At 34.7% G+C, this 14776-nt stretch overlaps 1 long non-coding RNA gene across 1 annotated transcript in view; it reads left to right on the top strand.

The window, feature by feature from the left end:
• Window positions 1-14776, top strand: part of LOC112605222 — a 92768-nt gene that overhangs the window by 30720 nt on the left and 47272 nt on the right. The window contains exon 2 of the long non-coding RNA XR_003115376.1: window positions 3985-4087. This is a non-coding gene — a long non-coding RNA (uncharacterized LOC112605222). The remainder of the gene's footprint in view (window positions 1-3984; window positions 4088-14776) is intronic.

The following is a 14776-nucleotide window of genomic DNA, read 5'->3' as shown; positions in this document are numbered from 1 at the left end:
TGCAAAATTTCAGGCCCACCCCAAACCTATTGAAACAGAATTTAATGAGATCCAGAATGTAACAAGATCATGTCTAAGAAGCTCTATGCTACAGCTTCTTAGAGCAACTCAGTGCTCAGGATTCACAGAGTGAGACACTGCCTTTCTCCAATGCAGAGATTTACACAGCTTCAAGAGCACTCCAGTGCATTCTCTAAATCTCAGATTCTCTAGGAAATATGGTCAAGAATCAATGAATCTATGTTACAATTCATTATTAGTGGTAGTAGGACTCGAACTCAGAATTCCCAACTCCTAGATTTCTGCACTTTCTGCTACCTCAGCTAGTACCTAAGGAATGGATGATTCCTCCACATCTTAACGTTGGGAAGTTATTCCCGTTCGCATTATTATTATGGTGTAGTAAAAAGAGGGCTTCAAGTCTTGGCTCTGCCATTACTCATCCTTATGACTTTGAAAACAACTGCATCTTTAAAAAAACAGATTAGAAGCCCAAAGACATTAGGCCAGACACTGTAACTCACACCTATAATCCCAACATTTGGGAGGCTGAGGTGGGAGAATTGCCTGAGGCCAAGAGTTTAAGACCAGTCTGGTCTATATAGCCAGATCCTGTAACTACAAAATAATAATAATTTTTAAAAGGACATTTATAAAATAAGGTTAATAAAATAAAAATAGAAAAGTGGGGCCATGATTTAGCAGTAAGTAGCAAATACTACAAAAAATATACAAGTTCTAATCTAATTTGTAATCTAATTTCTGAAAATGTAACCTAAAAAAATACATCCGAAGAAGAAAATGTTATATGTACTAAAATGGTCACTGGAATATTATTTATAACAGAAAAACTGAAAGCAACCAACAAATTCTGTCATCAAGATATGGCTAATTAAATTATGGGACATTTACTCATTTAAAATGATATTCACCAAGAATTGGTAGCCACATGAAAAATTCTGGTATGATGTCAACAGGAAAAGCAGGATATAAAATTGTAGTACATTATGATTCCAACTATGTAAACAAATGTATATAGCTAGAAAAAAAAATATTTGCAAAATGCATCATATTTTATCAAGATAAGTAGAATATAGGTAATTGTTTTATAAATTTTCAGTAGTTGTTAATTGTTTCTATTAGCTCCCTACAAGAAAAACTTTATGAACAGGAAATGAAAACAAATTAGTAACCATGAGACCTAATACAGTTACTATAAACTGTCACTAAATCTGGCTCTGAACTCCATGGATGATAACAAAAATGAACAATTATTGAGCACTTGCTCTGTGCTCAGGACTTGTACTAAAGGCTTCAACATTGCTCATTAAATCCTCTGATGTCTGTAATATGATCACCCCTATTTTACAGACAAAAAGACGGGGCTTTAAAAAAAAAATCAGGGTTTGGATAAACCATGGGGTAGCCTTATCTGGGTCTGTTTCTTCATCTCTGTAAGGAGGGATTGGGACTAACTGACCCTTAACATTCCCCCAACTCTGAGATTCTGAGATTATGAAAATCAAAAGCATGACAATGACAATCAAGAAAGTCTACACAGGCATTATGTAAAGCAAGGCTACGCATGGACACTCCAAGCAGCCCTTCTTAGGTAAAACCTTAAGGAAGGCCAAGTTTGCCTCCCCATCTTTGCCCCTTCTCCATCTGGAGGTGCCTCCCCTCCTGCTCTCCTTTGCTTCTCTTTGCTTTCAGAGTTAACTGTCAGCAAGATTAATTTAGATCCACGTGTTCCCTCTCCCTGGGGCATTTGCCTTTGAATCTTCTCTCAATGCAGTGAAAGTTGTGTCCTGCCCCCTTAAGAAAGGATTTCAGGCATAAGCACAGTGGTGGAAGAAGTGTTTACCAATCAGGGACCCTGTCTGCCAGCAAAGGCAGCTTCCTTTCTCAGCCTCTCCTGGGCTGAAGGGCAGATGAGGAAAACTAGGAGAAGGGGCAAAGCCTCAAATAGTACCTATTGAGACTTCTTTCAGATGCATTCATGCATATATATAACTGAAGTTGTCTTGCAAAACTGATGGACAAAATTCAACCTTGTGATATTAGAAACTATTACTTATGAGTTAGCTAGTTTTCACATTGCAAATAAATCACCACCTGGTCATTTTAAAAAGCAAAATCACCTTCTGGATGTGCGATTTATAAAAACTATTTCACATAAAGCATTTCAGGTGTTTATACACAAGGTCTCTCAAATCCCTACAAAATCTGCACACATGGAACATTCAGTAAAATGTAAAAAAAAAAGTACACACTTGTATGAATATAATAATTGATTAATAATACTTCTTCACAGTATCTTCTTGACAATGTTATTAACTACTAAACAATAAATAATTAATTGCTATAGTATAGTATATCTAGTACGTATATATAGTATTATTCTCATGAAGTAATATTTTATAACTATTTTCAGCATTTGGGAGAATTGCGAAAAAGATTAGAAAAAAATGAAACATTACTATTTCAAGTAGAATAACTAAAAATTAAAATTAGGAATAATTCTGCTAAAAAGATCTCAGCTTTTTTCAGCGTTTTAATTCTAAGCTACTTTTTTAAAATTTGCATTTATGGAAATGTTCTCTACATTTTTTAAGGAACTGTGTGCTAAAAATGGTATTCCAAGTTAAGGATTTTTAAATTGATATCTAATTTTTTCATTAAATATATAAAAATTTTAAATGCAAGCAAAATAAATTTGTACTTTAAAAAATATGTAGCATTTTGGTAGTGCTTAGTGGAAAGGAATGCCTTTGTGAGCTCCTTTATGTTTCAATTGATACACTGTCTTCTACACAAGTGAAGCATGAGCCATACCACACTTGATTTAATTGATTTTATTATTATTAGGCCTGTTAATGTTTTAGAATTGATTATGCCAGAGCGAGGGAGTGTTTGATCTGAATGAGATTCATTTTATAAAACACAAGTTCAACGCATCAAAATCTCTATTTTTTAGAAAGAAATTAATTTGTTGTTCTTGCACGTTTAATTAAACCACATTAAGAAAAAAAAAGGCCTTAGAGTTGAGAACTTTCCAAACCATTTATTTTAGCTACAGAATTAGCAAAAACATACAAGATGATGTGCAATTTCCTTATTTTGGAGCATTAGTTGTTTGGAGTGTGGTTATGGAGTTTCTCAACCCACACTTTTCCAACATTGATAACCATTAAGAAAAGACACAGAATACTCAATTCTGTTCACTCAAATTTGGTAGATTCCGGGAGTGAGTTTCTTACCCCAACATTAGCGTTACAATGCACACAAGTTTAACTGTAGTTAGCTACTTTCATTCAGGGCTCTTGTTAGCATCTTATAGTAAAGGCGTGGATGAGGAGGGGGAAAAATAAAGCTTTGACAGATGGTACTCAGCGTTTGACTCCTGCTGAGCTCAGCAGGACCTGTGGTTTCCAAGGTTAGAGCTGTCAAAATGGCTCTGTCTATCAAGTGAATAACAAAGTGTAGACTGCCTGCCTGTTTCCTATACAAAACTTAGATTTCATTTGCCATTATTGTCGGTCTTTCTGCTGATTTAATAACTTCTAAGGAGAAGAACTGGGGGTTCTGATGCAGCCTCACTATTTAAGAAACTACTTGGAAAGGGAATTCTCAAGGGCTGAAAGAGGTAGGCCACGATCTGATCTCTTTCTCTTTGGTTTCTAAGGTTTCAAGACTTAAAAAGGATTCAAAAGACACCAAAGGTTCACTTTGGACTGAAAGCTAAATGTGAACCTTTCAAAATGAACTCATTGCTGCCTTCCTCTCAAAAGGGTAAAATGTTTTTTATTAAGAATCCTTGGGGTAGTGGATAATTATTCAACTAGAAATGTTGAGAATGATAAGAGAACTGTTCCTATTATGAAATACATGGATCTGTTTAGATGTGTTTGTCAAGGCCTGTTTTTCACCTTTCATAGCTCTTAATATTAAAAACTCACCCCTTTTTTTCACCTATTTCTAAAGGCTTCAGATGGTCAGATAAAGTACCTGATGCTGAAAAACAGGAAATTGAATCATGTCTCCAAAATGTGCCTTTTGTCATGCACTGTTACAGCTATATTTCTTGGTAAGTCTGATGTTCTCCTTTATGCATATTTTGTGATTACAAGATTGTTATTGACCTCTTGGGATTTTAATCAAAAGCCTGTGGATTCATAAACCCAGGCTTTCTATTAAGATGATGCTGAAATTAGGATTGGGGTTTTGCTTCTGAATAAACTAATAATTATATTTCAATATTTATATTAAATATTAATATACTTAAATTTAATACAATTAAAGTGAAACACCTGATTGTTATTTCAAAAATGTAGCATTTAAAAAATGACAGACTTAAACTTGTGTCCTGTCCCAGTACTAAGAATTTTAGTTGTCATTTTTGAGAAGCTGATAAAGGGAAATCTCTTGTCTCTTTTCGATGCTGGCTTGAGCAAACATTTCCACTACTGTAGTGATTATTCCCAACCAGCATATCTGAAAAGATGACATTCTACCTACAATATAGTTGAAGAAATTTCTTCTGCAAATATTTAGTTTATAGAAATCCCACAATCATAAAGGGAAGAATGATTTATTTGGAAGAATGACCATTTATTATGATTTTCAGTATAGTTCAGTATTTTGAACATTAAACTTAAAAAAAAATTTAAGCTTTAAAATATTTACCTTCTTTTAAAACTTATTTTAAAAACCCTACCGCAGTGGTTTTTTCTGAGACACAGGGCCTGTACTACATATTAGATATTCAGTAAATGTTATTGAATTGAAATAAAAAGGATATTGACTATTGAGTAAAAGATGAAAGGAATTCTTGAGTTGAAATAAAAGGAAGACACCTCTTACATCAGATTATTGTAAGAAATTATCAAATGCCAATTTAGCATAAATCCTTTTCCATTTGTGCTTGGGTTTTATCCTGGAAATGTTTGATGCTTTTAATCATCTCTGTAGATAATAATGATAATTAAACAGAAATTTCAAAAAATATTCTAAACTAAAATGCAGTTTTCTTCTCTCGTTTTCTCTGTCTGCCTTTAGCTTGCTTTGTTCAATAGGGCAGTTTCTAAGCTTCTTTCTAACAGCCTATACTATCACTATACCACCCCTGTCCCCAAAGGAGGTTTTGTTAATGGCAAACTTGCTGAATCAAATTTGCTTTTTATGTGTTTGCATTTTTTGAAGAGTCTCTGAGGGGTTTCTTCATGTGTCTATGGGGAAAGTGTGCTTCTGTATTTTCATCCAAGTTCATAAACTATAAGGCTCTGGAAATTAAGTCCATCTCTGGCAGGAAATCAGCAATCTTAGAGGAAGGAAATAGAACTAAAACAGATACAATGTTTGAGTACTATGACCACATACCATACGTAGTCTCCAACCAAATCCTTTCTGGTTCTAACCTACAGCACTGGCCCAGAGCTCTGGGACCAAGAAGTCAAAATATCCAGGGCTAACTAATGTAACTAGTATGTTCTAAGTGCACTAAGCCTTTCAGTCATTTTGTTGTTGTTGTTTTTAACTGTAGTAAAATACACATAACATAAAATTTATCATCTTAGTAATTTTTAAAAGTACAGTTCAGTAGTGTTAAGTACATTCACATTATTGTGCAGCTAATCTCCAGAACTGTTTTGATCTTACAAAACAAAAACTGTATACTCATAAATAACACCTCCCCCATTCCCGTCTCTTCCAGGCCCATGGCAAACACCATTCTACTTTCTGTCTTTATGAATTTGAGTAGTCTAGGTACCTTACATATAAATGGAATCATTATAGTATCTGTCTTTTTGTGCGGCTTATTTCATTTAGCATAATGTTTTCAAAGTTCATCAATGTTGTAGCATTGTCAGAATTTCCTTCCTTTTTAAGGCTGAGTAATATTCCATTTTATGTATATGCACCACATTCTGCTTATCCATTCATCTGCCGTTTGACACTTGGCTTGCTTCTACCTTTTGGCTACTGTCAATAAGGCTGCTATGCACATGGGTGTACAACCTTCAGTCGTTTCAGAATGTGATTATTACATGCTGCAGAATAAATTAAGACGCACTGGAGAAAATACTTGAGAAAAATAGGCAGAAAATTACAATAATAAAAATAATAGATAACACTTATTGAGAGCTTTCTATGTACCAGGCACTGTGCCACACACAACACTGATCTTAACTTTCTGAGAGATGCACTATTATTACCCTCATTTTGTAGAAGTGAAAACAAGCACAGAGAGGTTGCTTAACTAGTCCAAAGTCACTCACGAAGTCAGTCACTGGAATGCAAATCTGGGAAATGGGGCCAGAGTTTATTCATTTGGAGGAGGGAAGAAAGTACAGAATCCGTATTCATGGAGCCACAGCCAAGTACCCTTAGGGAAGAACTCCTTGACCACTGCACAGAGCATGGCCTGAGCAAAAGGGCACTTTTGAATAAGAGCCAGAGAAAACAGCTCTGTCACCTGCTAGCTGCAGGACCCTGAACAAGACAACTGCCCTTCTGGGCTTAATTTTTCATCTGTGAAAGGAGAGACTAAACTGAGGGTTCTACAGCCTATGATGTCCCGCATCCCTCATTCCACGTGAATTGTTATCTAATACTTTATGACTTGGTTATTTTACCTACTTGAAGATAAGAAAGTAATTTAAAATTTTCAAACATATGCTTAAGTCTACAAATTTTGATAATGACTAATTTTCTGATTCTCATTTCACTATATTCAAATTATTCCTTGATATAAAAAATACCATGTGTACTCCTCTAATGAATCTAAAAAGAACGAATACAATGACTTGGTACCAACAGGAGTGTGTGAGGTAAAATGTTTCTCCTTCAGAGGGCCCTGAGCTATGCCTACCTCAACAAAAGCAGAGAGTTGCAAACAGTGCTCATTTAATATATATTCAAATAATTAGCATTCTGTGACACCGCCCCCTTTCACCCTGCCACTGAGAGAAACAAGAAGGGTGAGTCTGGATTAATGTTTTCCTCTTCACAGTAAAAATGCATCATGTCATTGTATCTCTAGAAACACAGACTGTACATAAGTATCCTTATTATCATAAATAATTTTACTAGCTCTTTTGGTTCTATGGTTATGAGCTTAGGTTATGATTTTATTGTGTTCACTTTCAGAGCATAACCCTAATTCTGGGTGTAGTGATTGAATTGGATCCAAGGAAACAAAGGAAACACATTTTTTAAAGAAATGTTTTAAATTTTTTTAAATTCTGAGTTCCTGGAGAAGAGTATTTGAATGCCACTGATCTAATTTATAAGTAGGTGCATGTTTGCAATCCCATGAAGAACACTTACCAGAAACAACCTTGCAGATCAGGTTCAAGAGAAGACTTGAGTTGGACGTTTGTTGGAATGCTGTACAAATCAAGTGGCAAATGCTTATTTGACCAAAGTCCAAGTGTTTCAAGTAGAGTTCAGTCAAGTGATTGATCAGGTCTGCATTTTTTCAGGGATGTCTGCAGATAAAGTTCAATATTAACTTAAGGAAATGTTTTCATTTTCTTTTAGCCAGCATTTAAGGCAAGATAGACAATTTTATTTTAAACCAAATTATTACAAAGGAAGCACTTTCCATATTCCAATACATGAATTTGTTATTCTTCATATAGTAACTACATTCAGCCTGCAGCCAAGATAAAGAATTTTGTGATACACACTTCATCTTCCATCTCTGCTTTCAAAAGATGTGAATTCTACAAACCAGACAGAAGAGGGAGCTATCCATCTGGAAATTAACCAAGCCTTTCAAAAACGTCAAATAAATATAGAAGAAAATTCTAATATAATCAAGTCTTACTTAGTCTTGTATTTTATAAAACCACTATAATTTTTCTGGTGCATTAAAAATGACAAAGAAAACGACCAGTAAAGGCAAAAACATTGAATTAATTAATGAAGAGGCAAAATATACAAATGATTAAAAGGCCAATTAAAAATACACTCACATTTTATGGTTTGATCTCACATTTTATGGCAAAATGTAGAACCAGAACACACCTCCAAAAAGGGCAAAATAGTACTCTACTGATTACATATCACCTTCCTATAGATCCTGTTCTTAAAATGGAACGCTGACTTTAAAATTGATAACATCTGGAAATAATGGCAAAAAGGAAAAACCGTTGGGCTGCATCTGTCTTGAAAATGCTATGTAATAAGATTTACTTAATATATTTGAAAAAGGAAAAATGTTTTGTTCCCCAATTTGTTGCAACATCTGAAAGTTCATGAGGTTATGACCCCTCTTTAAGAAAGCATCTCCCACCACCTGCAAATACCCCAGGAAAAGCAGTTGGAAACAATAAAACACGTGCTAGTTAACTGTTACCAGGGAAACGGTTCTGGTTCACCAATCAGAGCGCCTGTGCTTCCCAGTGGCTTTGTCCGAGGGAGACATGCGCCAGCTGTTAGTGAATAACCATTGTTATAGATCATCAGGAAATCACAGTCAGCAGGCAACCCAGCCCCACTGGAAGTTTATTTCTCATATTTGTTCATCACCAGGGCAATTCTCCATCTTTAAAACATCCCCTTAGGCTGGGTTAACTAAATAACACCCTACACGGGTAAGGTCATTTTAAAAAGGCAAGTTGCAAAATGGTCTTTTTGCCAGCAAACAGATTTCTAACTTTGATTCCAACTGCATCACCCTTCTGCCCCCTTCACTTTCCAGTGGCAATTTTAAGACTGATATCTAAAGTCTGTACTCCTTTGAGTGCTGTTCCTCCTTCACTTGACTGGCACTCCAGGCACCAAGAGATTTCACACCATACCCTCCAAAACCTGTCAGAGATCATTTGGTAGTTCTCATGCTGGAAAGACCAGTGTGATTTGCAAACGGGGAGCTCTGAAGAGGCTGTTGGGGTTGTCATAAGGAAAGGGGCTGAGAGGACAAACCCTGGTTCCCTCCCTCAATAACACATACAATTCAACCAGAACAGCCCCCTTTTATCAATTTTATTACTTTTATAAATTTATAAATTCATAGTTTTTTTTAGATAAGATGGCATGACTTTTTAAAGTTTAAAAACCAACTCTCAATCTATCCAATCATCAGACTCATCTTAAAAAGTAAAGTCATCAAGAGTTTTCGTTTCAGGTCCAGCATGTTAGGCTCTTAAGAAGTCACCACTCTAACAACAAGTAAAAAGCCAAACAAACTGAAAAATCAACAACCCTTCTTAGATCTGTCAGAGAAGTGAGGTCACAGGACAAATCACTGTCCCCCAGATTGGAGAGACAGACAAATAGAGAGAATCACAACTTACTGGAGCAGAAGTCTATGAGCAGTCTCTTTCTCAGGAGCCAGTGCCAGAGTTAGAAAACCAGAACTGCAATTGCTAGAAGATCAGTGTGGACAAGTTTGAGAATTAAAAACTTAGGAGGGCCCAGACGTAGTGGGTCCATCACACGTTACCTATAGAGAAGCAAAAATAAGAATTACACCTGACTGTTCCTCAGAACACGCAAGCAAGACGAGAGCGGTGTAAAATATTTAAACTATGGAGATAAAAACTACCAGCCTAGAACTCTTTACACTGTGAAATTATCCTTCAAAAGTAAAGAAGAAATAAAGACTTTCTCAGGCAAAAATTGAGAGTATTTGTTGGCAAGTAGTCCTGCCTTGCAAGAAATTCTTCAGAGAAGTTCTTCAGAACAAAAGAAAATTATATAGGTTAGAAACTCCGATCTACATAAAGAAAGGAGCAATGGAGAATGAATCAGTGAAAGTAAAATAACATTTTTATTTTTCTTATTCTTAATTGATTTAACACAAAACTGTTCAAAATAATAGCAATGATATATTCAATTATGTACACTTATATGTTTTATATATATGTGCACACACATAAACATACATATATATGCTAATGTATGCTTATATGTAAGTGAATGAATGATGGCAATGATACAAAAGACAGAACAGAAGAGTTAGGAATATTTTGTTATTATAATGTACCTGCACTGCTCATAAAGCAGTACATTGTTAATTGGACTTGAATTCATTGTAAATGTCTATTGCAAACGTTGGGGAAAAACTACTGAATTTTTTTTTTTAATGTGACATGTCCTAAGAAAGAAGAGAAAATGAAATCATATAAAATGCTCAATTAAAACTACAAAAGCAGAACAAGTGTAGAAGACAAAATAGGAATGAAGTGCAAGAACAAATAGAATACAATAAAAAATATATTACATAATAATCCAACTATAATAATAATCACTTTAACCTTCAATGGTCTATATACGCCTATTAACAGACAGAGATTGTCAGAGTGGATTAAAAAACAAGACCCAACTACATGTTGTATACAAGAAGCCCACTTTAAATATAAAGACACATAAAGATTAAAAGTAAGCCAGGCGTGGTGGCTCACACCTGTAATCCCAGCACTTTGGGAGGCTGAGGTGGGTGGATAGCCTGAGGTCAGGAGTTTGAGACCAGCCTGGCCAACGTACTGAAACCCCATCTCTACTAAAAATACAAAAAATTAGCTGGGCGTGGTGGCGGGCACCTATAATCCCAGCTACTCAGGAGGCTGAGGCAGGAGAATCCCTTGAAGGCGGGAGGTGGAGCTTGCAGTGAGCTGAGATCGTACCACTGCACTCCAGCCTGAGCAACAAGAGCAAAACTCTGCCTCAAAAAAAAAAAAAGTTTAGAAGTAAGGGTATGAAGGAAAATATACCATGTAGTGTTCATCAAAAGAAAGCAGAAAATCTGCTTTTAAAAAAGGAAGAGTAGCTATATTAATTTCAGAGAGAGCCAACTTCAGAACAAGAAAGTTAGGAGGGATAAAGAGAGCTATTCCATAATGATGGAGGGGTCAATCCTCTAAAACGACATAACAATTATTAACATGTATGCACCCAACAGAGCACCAAAGTATGTGAAGCAAAAACTGATAGAAATGCAAGGAGAAACAGATATATCCACTATTATAATTGGAGACTTTACCACTGTCAGAAATGGACAGATCCAATAGGCAGAAAATCAGTAAAGACATAGTTTAACTCAACAACACCATCTATCAATGGGATATAATTGATATCCATAGATTATTTCATCCAACAACATATTACACATCCATCTCAAGCTCACATGGAATAATTGCCAGGATAGAATACTCTCTGGGCCATAAAATACATCTTAAAATACGTAAAAGGATAGAAATCATACAAGGTATGCTGTTAGAACATAATGTAATTAAACTAAATATCAATAACAGAATGATAATTGGAAAAGCTCAAAAAACTTAGAGACTAACCAACTTTTAAATAACCTATGGGTCAAAAAATAAATCTCAAGAGAAATTTAAAATATACAGTTCATCAAAATTTGTGGAATGCAGTGAAAGCACCGTTTAGAGGGAAGCTTATAGCATTGAATGCATATATTATGAAAGAAGAAAGATCTGAAATAAATAATCTAAGCTTCTACTTTAGGGAACTAGGAGAAAAAAAACAAATTAAATCCAAGGAAAGCAGAAAAAAAATAAAAATTAAAGCAGAAACCAATGAAATTGAAAACAGGAAATCAATAGAAACATTCAACAAAACCAAATGCTGGTTCTCTGAAAAGATAGTAAAAGCAATAAATCTCTAGCCAGGCTAAATAAGAAAAAAAAGATAAGACTAGTATCTTAATGATAAGTACTAATATCAGAAATGAAGTAGAGGACATCATACAGATACCATGGGCATTAAAAGGATAATAAAGGAATATTATGAACAACTCTATGACCACAGATTTCATAATCTGGATTAAACGGACCAATTCCTAGACACAACTTGCCAAAAGTCACACAAACAGAAATGGACAATGTGAATGGCCTATATCTATTAGTTAAATTAGATCAATAATTAATAATCTTCCAACACAGAAAGCACAAGCCCCAGATAAGCTTGCCCATGAATTCTACCAAACATTTAAAGAAGAAATTATATTATTTTTTTACAATCTCTTTTAGAAAATAAAAACAGAGGGAATACTTCCTAACTCATTCCATGAGGCCAGCATTACCCTAATACCAAAATCAGACAAAGGCTTTACAAAAAAGACTTCAGACCAATGCCTCTCATGAACAGAGATGCAGAAATCCTCTAAAAAATATTAGCAAGTCAAATTCAACAATGTATAAAAACAATTATACACCATGACTAAATGTGATTTATCCCAGGTATGCGAGGATGGTTCAACATTTGAAAATTAATGTAATCTAGCGTATCAAAAAACTAAAGAAGAAAAATCACATTATCGTATCAATGGATGCAGAAAAAGTATTTGACAAATGCAACGCCTATTTATGGTAAAAAAAAAAAAGAAAAAACTCAGCAAACTAGGAATAGAAAGGAACTTCCTCAACTTACAAAGAATATCTACCAAAAAAAACTACAGCAAACATCATACTTAATGGTGAGAAACTCAAAGCTTTCCCACTAAGATCAAGAATAAGACAAGAATGTCTATTCTCTCCACTAATTTTTAATACTATACTGGCAGTTACAGCTAATGCAATAAAACAAGAAAAGAAAATAGAAAATATACAGATTGGGAAAGAAGAAATAAAACTGTCTTTGTTCACAAATGACATGATCATATATATAGAAAGCCCAAAATAATCAACAAAAAAACTCCTGGAAATAAGCAATTATAGCACAAGTTGCAAGATATAAGGTTAATATACAAAAGTCAATCACTTTCCTGTATACCAGCAATGAACAATGAAATCTGAAATTAACAACACATTGCCATTTATATTAACACCCCAAAAACGAAATACTCAACTATAAATCTAACGAAAGATGTACAAGATCTATATGAAAAACTACAAAACTCTGATGAAAGATATCAAGGAAGAACTAAATAAATAGAGAGAGAGTCCATGTTCCTGGGTAAGAACACTATTTTGTCAAGATGTCAGTTCCTCTCAACTTGAACTATAGATTCAAAGAAGTCCCAATCAAAATCCCAGAAAATGATTTTGTGTATATTGACAAACCAATTCTAATGCTTATGTGCAGAGGCAAAAGATCCAGAATACCAATTCATTATTCAAGGAGAATAAAATTGGAGAACTGACACAACCTGACTTCAAGACTTACTATATCACTACAGTAATCAAGCCAGTGTAGTACTGATGAAAGAATAAATAAATAGAATAATGGAACATAATAGAGGGCCTAGATATAGACCCACACAAACATGGTTAGCTGATCTTTGACAAAGGAGCAAAGGCAATACAATGGAGCAAAGAGTCTTTTCAAGAAATAGTGCTGGAGCAACTGGACATCCACATGCAAAAAATAATAATAATAATCTAGACACAAATCTTATACCCTTCACAAAAGTAATTCAGTGGTTCATAGGCCTAAATACAAAAGGCAAAACTATAAAACTCCTAGAAGATAACACAAGAGAAAACTTAGATGACCTTTAGTATGGCATTGACTTTTTAGATATAACACCAAAGGCATGACCTATGGAAGAAATAATTGATAAGGTGGGCTTCATTAAAATTTAAAACTTCTGCTCTGGAAAAGACTATGTTAAGAGATTGTGAGTAGATAAGCCACAGACTGGGAGAAAATATTTGCAAAAAAAAACACATCTGATAAAGGATTGTTATCTAAAATATACAAAGAACATTTAAAACTCAACAATAATAAAATGAACCCAATTTAAAAATGGGCAAAATACCCGAATAGACATCTCACCAAAGAAGATATAGTAAGTAGCATATGAAAGAGTTTCAATATTGTATGTCATTAGGGAACTGAAAATTAAAATGAGGTACCACTAAACACCTAAGAGAGTGGCTAAAATCCAGAACACTGATAACACCAAATGCTGATGAGGATGTGGAGCAACAGGAACTCTCAGTAGTCATTGCTGAAGGGAATGTAAAATGGTACAGCCACTGTGGAACACCGTTCGTCAGTTTCTTTAAAAACTAAACATACTTTTACCATACAATCCAGCAATCATGCTCCTAGGTATTTACCCAAAGGAGTTGAAAACTTATGTCCTCACAAAAACCTGCACATGAATGTTTACAGCAGCTTTATTCATAATTGCCAACACTTGGAAGAAACCAAAATGTCTTTCAGTAGGTGAATGGATAAATAAACTGTGATACATGCAGACAAAGGAATATTATTCAGCACTAAAAAGAAATGAGCCAGCAAGCCATGAAAAGACATAGAGGAAATGTAAATGTATATTACCAAGTTAAGCAGTCAATCTGAAAAGGCTAAATGCTATATGATTCCAACAATACGGCATTTAGGAGAAAGCAAAAACTAAGGAAACAATAAAAACCTCAGTGGGTACCATGGGTTAGAGGAGAGGAAGAGATGGAGAGGCAGAGGATTTTTAGGGCACTGAAGCTATTCTGCATGATACTACAGTGGTGGGTACATATCATTATATATTTGTCAAAACACAGAAAACACCAAGAATGAACTCTAATGTAAACTGTGAATTTGGGGGTGATAATGATGTGTCAATGTAGGTTCATCCATCATAAAAAATGTTCTCACTATGGTAGGGGATGTCATTAGTAGGGGAGATTGTACATGGATGGGGATAGGACATATGAGAACTCTCTATACTTTTGACTCAATCTTGCATGAATCTAAAACTGCCCTAAAAAATAAAGTTTACTATGTTTTTTTTTAAAAAAAGAGACTTTTCAAGTCCACATCTTGTAAGTTCAGGTTCAGGAGGTCTTGGTTGGGGCTT

The sequence above is a fragment of the Theropithecus gelada genome, chromosome 13 (assembly GCF_003255815.1).
Source record: "Theropithecus gelada isolate Dixy chromosome 13, Tgel_1.0, whole genome shotgun sequence".
Taxonomy (NCBI): Eukaryota; Metazoa; Chordata; class Mammalia; order Primates; family Cercopithecidae; genus Theropithecus; species Theropithecus gelada.
Note: the sequence above shows the minus strand (reverse complement) of the source record. Positions and strands in the feature narration are given on the sequence as shown.